Raw genomic sequence first — 13,304 nt, 5'->3', positions numbered from 1 at the left:
AACTCCTGTTTAGCCCTGAGCTAAACGACCCACCCCCTCCCCAGGAGATGAGACAGGGAAAAAGTGAACTGCACCAAATATCAAAGGAAAGCTAAAACAGATACCTCAGGGTTAAATCAACTAAAAAACGAAACTTAGTTTTATCTGCTGCAATGCACTGTATAGCAGAGCAAGGCTCCTGAACTCCGCTTTCAGCAGAGCCACCACTGCTCCTGATAAGCTGAACCACCACTGCACCAGGTAGCTCCAGTCTTCACCACGGTTGGTATCAAAAGGAGGTGTATCACCAATCAGCTGCAGCACCTGGTGACCTTTTATAGGAAGGTGGGAGTGGTCACCACCAGCACAGCAGACTAACTAAACATGTAGTAACACCAGCGGCCACCGGGGGGAAATACCCACCAGCAGACTAACTAAACATGTAGTAATACCATCGGCTACCGGGGGGGAAAAAACCCACCACCTGACTAACTAAACTTGTAGTAACACCAGCGGCCACTGGGGAGAAAAACCCACCAGCAGACTAACTAAAATTGTAGTAACACCAGTGGCCACTGGGGGGAAAAACTGACATTAACCCCCGATGGCCAGGAAGGAAAAAAGTTTAAATGTGAGCAGCCCAAACTGACACAGATCCAAAAATGGATAGTGACAAGCTGGCAATTCATATGCGGCTATACAGTAAATTCACACTGACAGGTTACAAAAGAATAGATAGAATACATACTGTATATACACATAGAATAGGTGTGTGTGTATATATATATATATATAAATATGCTGTATATATATATCAGTGACATATATATATATTTATATTGCACTGATAGATAGATAAAAGAATAGCCGTTATTTCATTTGTCGGCTTCTGTAAAATCATTGCAGAACCTGGCAGGATAGGAGACATGGTTTACATACAGTAAACCCATGCAGAACAGTTAGATTTATATATGTCAGTGTCTAATACTGTTAGTGGTATGTGTGTGTAAAATTTGGGACCTGTATGTATTTAAAGGGAATCTGTCATCCTTTTTTTGGACTATGAGCTGCCGGCATCGACATCAGGGGCTTATCTATAGCTTTCTGTAATGCTGTAGATAAGCCCCCGATGTAACCTGAAAGATAAGAAAAAAAGAGTTAGATTATACTCACCACGGCATCCGGTCCGGTCCGATGGGTGGCGCTGTCTGGTCCGGCGCCTCCCATCTTCATTCGATGCCGTCCTCTTCTTCCCTTCCTGTCGTGGCTTCGGCGCAGGTGCACTGCTCTGCCCTGTTGAGGTCCGGCACCTGCGCACTGCAGTATTCTGCTCTGCCCTCAACAGGGCAGAGCAGAGCGCTTGCGCAGGAGCCACGACATGCAGCAAAGAAGAAGACGTCACCGTTAGAAGATGAGAGGCGCCAGACAGCAACACCCATCGGACCGAGACCGGACCGCCCCCCCGGTGAGTATAATCTAACTTTTTTTTTCTTATCTTTCAGGTTACATCGGGGGGGGGGGCTTATCTAGAGCATTACAGAATGCTGTAGATAAGCCCCTAATGACGATGCTGGCAGCTCATAGTCCAAAAAAATGGTGACAGATTCCCTTTAGTAAAAGATTATTTTCAAATAACTGGAGTGGCAATTTTCTGCGCCAGAGAGGGAAAGCTAGTGACTAAGGGCAGATGTTCATAGTCTAGAGAGGGACCATTGTTTTTGGGCCCCCTGGCAAAAAAAATCTGCCCCCTGCAACCCCAGAAAAGGAGCGTCTGTAATATGCACCAATTCTGGCACTTAGCCTCTCTCTTCCCATTGCCCTGTAGCGGTGGTATATGGGGTAATAAAGGGTTAATGTAACCTTTGTATTGTAAGACTAGTTTGAGAGTATGTAGCACCTCCATCAGAAACAGTATCTATTTGGGTTGGTATAATGCATAGGGTGCCACACCTTGTCTGGAAATCAATAATGCAAAGGGAAGAGAAAAGACCAAAGACATAAATGGTGTGCACAGCTAATATAGTAAAACCAATGTAACAATCTTTATTTACTCCTGGGACATACAAAAAGAATAAAAACATCTAAAAAACATGTAACCAACATGATGATCATCACATCCCCCCGATGATATATGTGTATATATATATATAGTATGTGGAGCTCCATCTAATTAATTGCACAACCAATGATACACTGAAACAATTGAATGGAAGGCATCATAAATAGGACATTTGTAGTAAAATAAACCACACAATAAATTCACACTATTTCAGGGAAATCAATGCAAATATAAGATATACAAGACCGAATTATCAATCTATCCATATGTGTAATAATCAAAAAGGTCAAAATGTGCAACATGCCCATGGTAATAGCCCTCATAATCCAAAATTGTCAATAGTTAGCCACGACATAGATTGCAAAATGAAAAGAATGTAAACATGAAGTACAAGAAAATGAAAATTGCATGATATGGAGATGTCAGCCCCTTGATCAAGGGGGAGAGAAACATCAGCTATAAAGAGAAGATATATCAATGCACAGCAAGCACTAATAGCATTGAAATTACCATAGATATGAGGCAAAGGTGACCGGCATAGCTACCTAAGTAGCTAAAGGAAGGAGCTCCTAATCCGAAACGAAATAGGCTAGTGTGCGCACACATACCTCACTGTGTTTTTTTACTGTTATTTTAAAATGGCTTAATAAATTTTGGGAGATTTTACGTGTTTGGAGTGCCGAAACAATTCCTCCTTTCTCTTCTATAAACATTACTACTAGATAAGGGCACAAAGAGGAATTTTAATTTTGTACTTGGTACTACAGAAAGGGATATAAGCATTAGTATTGTGTAGAGCCGAGGCCACAGAGGGAGACATTTGTACTGTAAGGGGAGTCGTAAATAGGGATGTCACTACTTACGGTGTATTTTATTGACAGGTCAGTGGTCTGGTATGACAGGAATGACCTGTTAATCAGTCAGGAGAGGATGCAGCATGGTAGTAAATACAATATGAGGCTGAAAAGCTAAAATTCATCGTCGGGTCCCAGTGCACTTCCAGGCATCACTTCTAAATACGATTTCTCGCTGCTGGATCAATGCTTTGGGTTCATAAAGGGATCAACTGGTGTAGCTTGTGTGACACCCCAGAGTCTGGTTGTCACAGTGACGTTACCTCCCTCTAATGGGTAAAGTCATTCTTGGAGGCAGAAAGGGACCCCATGCCAGGCCGCATAGATTTAATCACAATTTCCTGCTGCAAGTCAGAAAAGGGAGCTGCCTTATAAATTCTAGCCAGCAGAGGGGGTTGGTGAGTCAGCTAGAAATCAGCTGAGGGGGTTGTCATGGAAACAAAGCAGCTGTGAGCTGTGAGGAAAGATGACAGTTACAACGTGAGGAGGTGAGGTAAAGAGATCTTTCTTGAAGATCCTGTCAATTCAAGACAGGAGAAACATGTGATGGTGTCTCCGCGGCTTGTATTTTGCATATTTTTACATATTTCCCATAAGGGATGGGGGTATTGCTCTAGAATCACTGCGTTGAGAAACATGTGATGGTGTCTCCGCAGTGTTGGATTTTGATCTCCATGAGTTCATTCATCCTCATTTTTCACAGTCTTCTACTAGGCATTGCTCCTACTGGCCAGTTTCCTACTCCACACTGATGAGGGGCAATACCCCGAAACAGCTGTCTGTGGATGGTTACCATGTTTTGGCATAGGTGGTTTCCTTCATTGGAGACTGCCCTTCTCGTGGTTGTTCCTTCCCGGGGAAAGACCTGGCTAGTCGTTGCTTGCGTTGAGAAACATGTGATGGTGTCTCCGTGGCTTGTATTTTGCATGTTTTTACATATTTCCCATAAAGGATGGGGCTATTGCTCTAGAATCACTGCATTGAGAAACATGTGGTGGTGTATCCGCAGTGTTGGATTTTGATCTCCATGAGTTCATTCATCCTCATTTTTCACAGTCAGTTCAAGACAGGCAGCTGATCTGAGAGGAGCTCGATAGGCAGAGCTGATCTGTGAAGAAGGAAAGGACAAGAGCAGAGACTGAGAGACTCTAGGGAAGCTAAAATACTGCATATAGCAGACCCCTGAGTGAAGCGCTAATAAAGAGAAAAGGGACATCAGAGTCCTAGGCTGACAGGAAATTTACTCCCTGATAGCCGAATCTGAAAGTACAGGGGATTGTAAATTCCTGTGCACATTGATCACCTGAGGGTACAGCAGCGGATAAGGAGCCCGGGGGCCGACGGTGAAGAGAACAGTACCCGAGGAATAGGCTCACGCTGACAGCCGTACAGGTTAGTAAAACCATCACAAATAGAGGGTCGCAGCATAGTTATATACAGCGGAGACCCACACACAAAGCGCAGAAAGGAAGGTCCTAAATCTCCACCTGGCAAGGTGGATCCCCTGAATTCCTCCAGCCGAGCCGGACTCATTCCATCACCTGTATGTGGTACTCCGGACTGCAACCTATTACCAGTAAAAGACACAGAGAGGTGCAGTTTCTTTACCTTTCTCTCATTTATCTGCACCCCAACGTTTACAGCTATTTTTACTATTTATTTAATATCTTTGCCCTGGGACTACAGCCCTACCTGTGGACGGCTACAACATCATAGCTGCGCCCAACATCCATCCCAGAGAAGCAACACCGCAGCGCTGGTCACCTCTGACCAGAATACCACAGGTGGCGTCACATATTTCACCATCTAATAACTTTATTTTAATTTTTTTTTACCACATAAATACCACACAACTTTCCCCTATTCCATTTACTGGACGCCTCTGGGCCACGGACCGGGTCGCCGCCGCCGTGACACCGTCGACGGGCCCGGTACCGAGTACCCCCAGGCCCCGTGGGGCACTCCAACTGGCGTCACGAACAGGATTTAGCGAGCCTAGCAAAGTTGGGTACAAGGAGCCTGGCAAAGCTGGGTACTGTGTGCCATAGACGTTATTAAATTGTGTGCTAAAGACTTTAATGAGCTTTCAAATAACCGCCATAACTGCGTCATACAGCACGTGCGAGCAGAGAGGGACGTGCAATTGTGGACAGAGCCAGAAATAAAGCACGACGCGAAGCCCCTGCCCGTGCTCTGACGTTAGTGAGCAAGTGAAAAAGCAGAAGAAAATGCTCAACGCGGGTGAAGATTCAGCAGCGGTCGAAGCTGCATCCCCCATAATGCCGCTATCAATGCCATATATACCAGGAGCAGCCTGGTTATCACAGTACTCAGGGGAGTTGCACACCCTGAGCGAATTAAAAGAAAGACTATGTAGTTTGTTCCAAGTGTACCCCCTGTCAGAAAAGTCAGTATCCTCATTGGCCAGTTAACTGGTGCGGCTCAGAGGGAAGTAAAGTCCTGGCCGGACACTGATAAAAGAACTGTCAGACAAGTCTTAGCCAGACTGAAAGACACTTTTGATACCCACACTGCAACCGAGATAAAAATGAGATTTTTTGGATGCAGACAGAGAGTGCAGGACAGTATACGGGACTATGCCCTTAATCTTCAGGAGGCACTACGGGCTGTAAAGCAGGTTGATCCTGAGAGCATGCAAGATGAAGATAGATTATTAACAGAGCAGTTCATAGAGGGACTCCAGTCTAACAACCAAAGGACACAGCTGCGCATATTGGCTCTACAAAATCCTGAATTGGACTTTGCACACTTTAAGGATAGAGCCATCAGAGTGCTGCGTGAACCGAACCCTAGCAGCACAGAGCCCTCTAAGCATCCTGCAATTACATACCAGCAGGAGACAGTATCCTTTCAAAAGACCTCTATTGAGACTGACAAGCCGTCCCAAGATAAGGATTCTGCTCCAGACTTACGTCTCCAAGTCAAGGAACTAACTAAAAGTGTGGCTACACTCACAAAAACTGTGCAGTCCCTGCAAGTGATTCCAAAGAAGAAGATCCAGCTGGCCTCCAGTCCAGAAGACGTCTCGTGGCGACAGCAGAAGAGGATCCCGCCGACCAGAGGGAGAGACAGCAATGGTTACGACGAGGACTGACAGTCCATCTGTCACCGCTGCAACATGGCAGGACACCTAGCTAGATACTGTCATTTAAACTGTCATTTAAACAAGCCACCCCTGGGGCAAAGGGCCAACCCCCAGAAGTAAGACGACCAGGCCCACCAAATTGGCGAGACAAGTACGTAGAAGGACGACCAGTCTTGCCTGTCGTGATTGACGGTTTTCCGATGAACGCTTTACTGGACACCGGTTCCCAGGTGACAACGATACCATATGTTCTTTTTAAGCAGTACTGGGCAGATTCAGACATTACTCACCGCCCAGATAAAGACCTTACCATTTTTGCCAGTAATGGTCAGCCCTTGCCTCAAATGGGATATAAAGAGGTGACCATCAAAATTGTACGAGTAGAATTGCAATCGCAAGGTTTGATAATAGTTGATATTGACAAACGAGAATGCCATCCTATGATCACTTTAGGCACTAATGTAATTGAAAATTGTCTTGGAGAAATTATTGTTTTGTTACAACAGGTAGCCGAGACCGCCAGCTCCAGTCAGTAGCGGGTCCTGCAAAAGGAGATCAGAGCCCTGATGCAGAGACAACAGGTAGACCTGTCTGGTGGAGAAGTCGGCAGTGTCAGAGTAAGTGATCCTTTCCCCATTGCAGTACCTCCCAGAAGAGAAATGTTAATTTGGTGTCGGGCAGCAATAGCCCTAAGGGGTCAAGATTACCAAACCTTGGTAGAACCCATGTATTCTGATAGTAGGCCCACTATCCTGACAGCCAGAGGGGTAGTTGATGTCCCCAAGGGGAGAATACCAATACACATCTTAAATTGTGGGGAGAGAGAGGTCCAGTTACCCCGGTATGCCACCCTTGCTATATTGTTCACCGTCAGTAACAATGCAATTGAGACACTAGTACCCTTGCTTCCGTCTGACAAGGTGGAAGAGAATGGCTCTGAAGGGCAACAGGAGGATTGGTGTCAGCAGCTACACGTAGGCACTGACTCCACCCCTTCACACCAAAAGCATGGGGCTTACCGGGTGGCTGGAGAATTTGAACGGGTCTTCAGCAAGCATCCTCTAGATTTTGGGCAGGCAAAAGGGGTTCAACATCATATCCCCACCGGAGATCATCCACCCATTAAAGAGAGATACCGGCCTGTACCCCCAGCACACTACCAATGTGCCAAGAGTATGTTACGAGAGATGAAGGAGTCTGGGGTAATCAGAGATAGTTGTAGCCCCTGGGCAGCTCCATTAGTCCTCGTTAAGAAGAAGGATGGTCAAATGAGAATGTGCGTAGACTACAGGCAGATTAAGAGCATTACACATAAAGATGCTTACCCATTGCCTAGGATTAAGGAATCACTAGCTGCAATGAGAACTGCTAATTATTTCTCTACCTTAGATCTCACCAGTGGGTATTGGCAGGTTCTTGTGGCAGAGGCAGACAAAGAGAAGACGGCGTTTACAACACCAATGGGCCTCTGTGAGTTTAACTACATGCAGTTTGGGCTCAGCAATGCGCCAGGAACATTTCAGCGGTTAATGGAATGCTGCCTTGGACATAAAAACTTTGAAACCGTTCTGCTGTACCTGGATGACATCATCGTCTTCTCCAAAACCTACAAAGACCATTTGAGGGACCTAGCTGAAGTATTTGAAACCCTGTCAAACTTTGGCCTGAAAATAAAACCGTCCAAATGTCACATTTTGAAACCCAAGGTGCAGTACCTAGGCCATGTGGTGAGCGCGGAAGGTGTGGCACCTGATCCTGACAAAGTCACCATTATCCGGGACTGGAAAAGACCCAGCACTATCCATGAAGTGAGGCAATTTCTTGGGTTAGGAGGCTACTATCGAAGATTTATCAAGAACTTCACCAAGATAGCAGCACCGCTGCAAGATCTTCTAGTGGGCCAATCCAAGAAGGCCAAGAACAAAAATCTCCCGTTCGAGTGGAACAAAAGGATAGAAGAGTCCTTCACCAAGTTCAAATTGTCCCTCACAGGAGATTAGGTCCTGGCCTATCCTGACTATGACCAACCATTTGTACTTTACACTGGCACCAGCAATGTGGGATTGGGAGCAGTGCTGTCACAAGTGCAGAAAGGCAGAGAGAGAGTGATTGCCTACGCCAGCAGGAAGCTTCGTCCCACTGAGAGGAACCACGACAACTACAGTTCCTTTAAGCTGAAGTTCCTCGCCATAGTCTGGGCGGTAACAGAGCGCTTCAAGCACTATTTGGCTTCAGCAAAGTTCACCATCTACACGGACAATAATCTGCTAACCCACCTTGAAACGGCAAAGCTCGGGGCACTTGAGCAGCGATGGATGGCCCGGCTGTCCAACTACGAGGTCACCATCAAGTACCGAGCAGGACATACAGTGTCTTGAGAAAGTATTCAGCCCCCTGGAACTTTTCAACATTTTCCCACATATCATGCTTCAAACATAAAGATATGTTAATTTTTGGTGAAGAATTAACAACAAGTAGGACACAATTGTGAAGTTGAACGAAATTTATTGGTTATTTTAAATTTTTGTGGAAATACAAAAACAGAAAAGCGGGGCATGCAATATTATTCGGCCCCTTTACCTTAATACTTTGTTGCGCCACCTTTTGCTGCGATTACAGCTGCAAGTCGCTTGGGGTATGTCTCTATCAGTTTTGTACATCGAGAGACTGAAACTCTTCCTTGGCAAACAGCTCGAGCTCAGTGAGGTTTGATGGAGATGGTTTGTGAACAGCAGTTTTCAGCTCTTTCCACAGATTCTCAATTGGATTCAGGTCTGGACTTTGACTTGGCCATTCTAACACCTGGATACGTTTATTTGTGAACCATTCCATTGTAGATTTTGCTTTATTTTTGGAAACATTGTCTTGTTGGAAGACAAATCTCCGTCCCAGTCTAAGGTCTTTTGCAGACTCCAACAGGTTTTCTTCAAGAATGGTCCTGTATTTGGCTCCATCCATCTTCCCATCAATTTTAACCATCTTCCCTGTCCCTGCTAAAGAAAGGCAGGCCCAAACCATGATGCTGCCACCACGTTTGACAGTGGGGATGGTGTGTTCAGGGTGATGAGCTGTGTTGCCTCTACACCAAACATATCGTTCAATTTTGGTTTAATCTGACCATAGCACCTTCTTCCACGTGTTTGGTGTATCTCCCAGGTGGCTTGTTGCAAACTTTAAATGACACTTTTTATGGATATCTTTGAGAAATGGCTTTCCTCTTGCCACTCTTCCCTAAAGGCCAGATTTGTGCAGTGTACGACTAATTGTTGTCCTATAGACAGACTGTCCCACCTCAGCTGTAGATCTCTGCAGTTCATCCAGAGTGATCATGGGCCTCTTGGCTGCATCTTTTGTCAGTCTTCTCCTTGTTTGAGATGAAAGTTTAGAGGGACGGCCGGGTCTTGGTAGACTTGCAGCGGAATGATACTCCTTCCATTTCAATATGATCACTTGCACAGTGCTCCTTGGTATGTTTAAAGTTTTGGAAATCATTTTGTATCCAAATCCAGCTTTAAACTTCTCCACAACAGTATCACGGACCTCCCTGTTGTGTTCCTTGGTCTTCATGATGCTCTCTGTGCTTCATACAGAACCCTGAGACTATCACAGAGCAGGTGCATTTATACGGAGACTTGATTACACACAGGTGGATTATATTTATCATCATTAGTCATTTAGGACAACATTGGATCATTCAGAGATAGACAATGAACTTCTGGAGTGAGTTTGCTGCACTGAAAGTAAAGGGGCCGAATAATATTGCATGCCCCGCTTTTCAGTTTTTGAACTTCCACAAAAATTTAAAATAACCAATAAATTTCATTCAACTTCACAATTGTGTCCCACTTGTTGATTCTTCACCAAAAATTTACATTTGATAACTTTATGTTTGAAGCATGATATGGGGGAAAAGGTTGAATAGTTCCAGGGGGCTGAATACTTTCGCAAGGTGCTGTAAGAACGCTAATGCGGATGCTTTGTCCAGGATGCCCAATTCACCAGACGGGGGAGAAGATCCAAAAGAACTCGAAGAAATCGAGTTACCAGCCTTCCACCGTCCAATTGCAGCCCAGCGCTCTCAAGGAGTGAGGAATAAGCGCTTTGTCATACGAGAGGTAACGCTAAATCCATTACCCCATCATGAGTGGGCAGAGACACAAGACAGTGACCCAGCTGTTTGCCTCGTAAAGGAGTGCCTGGCAGAATCTGATGCACACCCTGGTCCAGATGACCCACCGGAAGCACAGGAACTATGGAAGGAGAGAGGCAAGCTGTTCATCTACGAGGGTAAACTGTGTCGGAGGAACATGAACTCGCGCACACACGAACTGGTCTGGCAGGTGGTAGTCCCGAAGAGGGATGCGCCAATGGTCTTAGAGGCGTACCACAATGGAGCAGGACACTTCGGTTGGAAGAAGTTGGAGGTCCTACTTCATGAAAGGTTCTACTGGGTTGACATGAGGAGTTCCATTGAGAAGTGGTGCCGAGAATGTGGCCCATGCAACCTGCGCAGAAAAGACCGTAGCAGCCAGCGAGCCCCATTACAGCCGATCATCACAAAACAGCCGCTTGAACTGGTAGCCTTGGATTATGTGAAGTTAACTCTGAGTAGGAATGGCTACACTTATGCTTTGACCATCGTGGACCATTACTCAAGGTTCTTGGTAGTCGTACCTGTTAAAGACCAAACAGCGAAGACAGCAGCCAAGGCATTTCAGCAGCACTTTTGTCGACCGCATGGATACCCTGAACAACTGCTCACTGACCAAGGTCCAGCCTTTGAGGAAGAAGTGTTCCAGGAGTTCTGTAACATGTACGGTTGCAAGAAAATCAGAACGACGCTGTACCATCCACAGACAAATGGCATGTGTGAGAAGATGAACCAGGTGGTAATTGACTTATTGAAGACCTTACCTCTGGAAGAACGAAACCAGTGGCCAGAGAAGTTGCCAGATCTGGTAGATCTATATAATCATATACCGGTAAACTCCACCAATTACACTCTGGCCTACCTGATGAGAGCAAGACCTGGCAAGTTACCTATTGATTTAGACATGGGAGTCTTAACACCTGAGACAACATCACCAGATGCAGACTGGAATACAGAGCGGCAGCAACAATACCGCAAAGTACAAGAATGTGTGGAGAAAAGTTTGTCCCAAGCAAGACAGAGGCAGGAACGAAATTACAACCAACACGCCCCTGCTGTTCCCTTGACACCAGGAGAACAAGTACTCAAAGAAAGAGACGTGTTCATGTGGTGCCCCCAGGAGTATGGTTGCCACACTGGCTTTGCCTTCCTCCAGGGGAGGGTAATGCCAGGTTTGGAGGCAATGATGGGTCTCTCTCACAGTCAATCCATACATACATAGAATCATAGAATCATAGAATCGTAGAGTTGGAAGGGACCTCCTGGGCCATCTGGTCCAACCCCCTGCTCAAAGCAGGATTCGCTAAATCATCCCAGTCAGATGTCTGTCCAGCCTCTGTTTCAAGACTTCCATTGAAGGAGAACTCATCACTTCTCGTGGCAGCTTGTTCCACTCATTGATCACTCTGTCAAAAAGTTTTTTCTAATATCTAATCTGTGTCTCCTCCCATTCAGTTTCATCCCATTGCTTCTAGTCTTTCCTTGTGCAAATGAGAATAAAGTTGATCCTTCTACAATGTGACAGCCCTTTAGATATTTGTAGACAGCTATTAAGTCTCCTCTCAGTCTTCTCTTTTGCAAACTAAACAATCCCAAATCCTGCAACCTTTCCTCATAAGACAGGGTTTGCAGACCGGTCACCATTCTGGTTGCTCTTTTCTGAACTTGCTTCAGTTTGTTGATGTCTTTTTTAAAATGTGGTGCCCAAAACTGGACACAATATTCCAGATGAGGTCTGACCAAAGAGGAGTAGAGGGAAATAATGACTTCACGTGATCTAGACTGTATGCTTCTGTTAATACATCCTAGAATTGCATTTGCCTTTTTTGCTGCTGCATCACACTGTTGACTCATATTCAGTCTGTGATCTATTAGTAGACCCAAGTCTTTTTCACATGTGCTGTTGCTTAGGCCTATTCCTCCCATTCTGTATATGCTTTTTTCATTTTTATTGCCCAGATGTAGTACTTTGCATTTTTCCCTGTTAAAAACCGTTCTTAGTTGCTGCCCACTTCTCCAGTTTATTTATATCTTTTTGAATCCTCTCTCTCTCTTCTATAGTATTAGCTATCCCTCCTAGCTTTGTGTCATCAGCAAATTTAATCAGTTTACCCTCAATTCCTTCATCTAAATCGTTGATAAAGATGTTGAACAATACAGGGCCCAGGACAGAGCCCTGTGGTACCCCACTTGAGACATTCTTCCCACTGGATGTGCAGCCATTTTCGACCACTCTTTGGGTCCGATCACTAAGCCAGTTATGAATCCACCTAACAGTTGCCTTGTCCATTCCATACTTAGTCATTTTTTCAATAAGGATTGTATGAGATACTTTGTCAAATGCTTTACTGAAGTCAAGTATACGATATCTACAGCATTTCCTTGATCCACCCAATCAGTGATTCCATCATAGAAGGAAATTAAGTTAGTCTGACATGACTTATTAGTTACAAACCCATGCTGACTCTGTTTAATCACTTCATTCTTATCCAGGTACTGACATACATGTTGTTTAATTATTTGTTCAAAGATCTTTCCTGGTATAGAAGTCAGACTCACCGGCCTATAGTTGCCTGGGTCCTCCTTCTTCCCCTTTTTGAAGATAGGAACAACATTTGCTCTTCTCCAGTCTTCTGGGGCTTCTCCTGTTCTCCAAGAATTTTCAAAGATTATGGAGAGGGGTTCAAAAATTTCTTCTGCTATCTTCTTCAGTACTCTGGGGTGTAATTCATCTGGACCTTGAGACTTGAATTCATTTAGGTTAGCTAAGTGATTCCTCACTATCTTTCTGTTTATAGATATCCTGGATTCTTCTATTCCTTTAATAGGACAGTGAAGAACAGTTGATGTTACATTTCTTTTCTGAGAGAAAACAGATGCAAAATAGAAATTTAAAAGTTCGGCCTTCTCAACATCCTGTCTTACCATTTCATCATTTTCATCCTGTAAAAATCCTATAGCATCTTTGACTTTTCTTTTACTTTTGACATATCCCCAAAATCCTTTATTATTGCTTTTGACATCTCCTGCAAGCCTCAATTCATTGTCAGCTTTAGTAATCTGATTTGTGCCCTGCAGGTTCTGCAGACAGCATTATATTCTTCTTTAGATATGCCTCCCTCTTTCCATTTTATAAACATTTTTTTCTTCCTTTTT

The sequence above is a fragment of the Dendrobates tinctorius genome, unplaced genomic scaffold, assembly GCF_039654945.1.
Source record: "Dendrobates tinctorius isolate UK_male_01 unplaced genomic scaffold, ASM3965494v1 ptg000089l, whole genome shotgun sequence".
Taxonomy (NCBI): domain Eukaryota; kingdom Metazoa; phylum Chordata; class Amphibia; order Anura; family Dendrobatidae; genus Dendrobates; species Dendrobates tinctorius.
Note: the sequence above shows the minus strand (reverse complement) of the source record.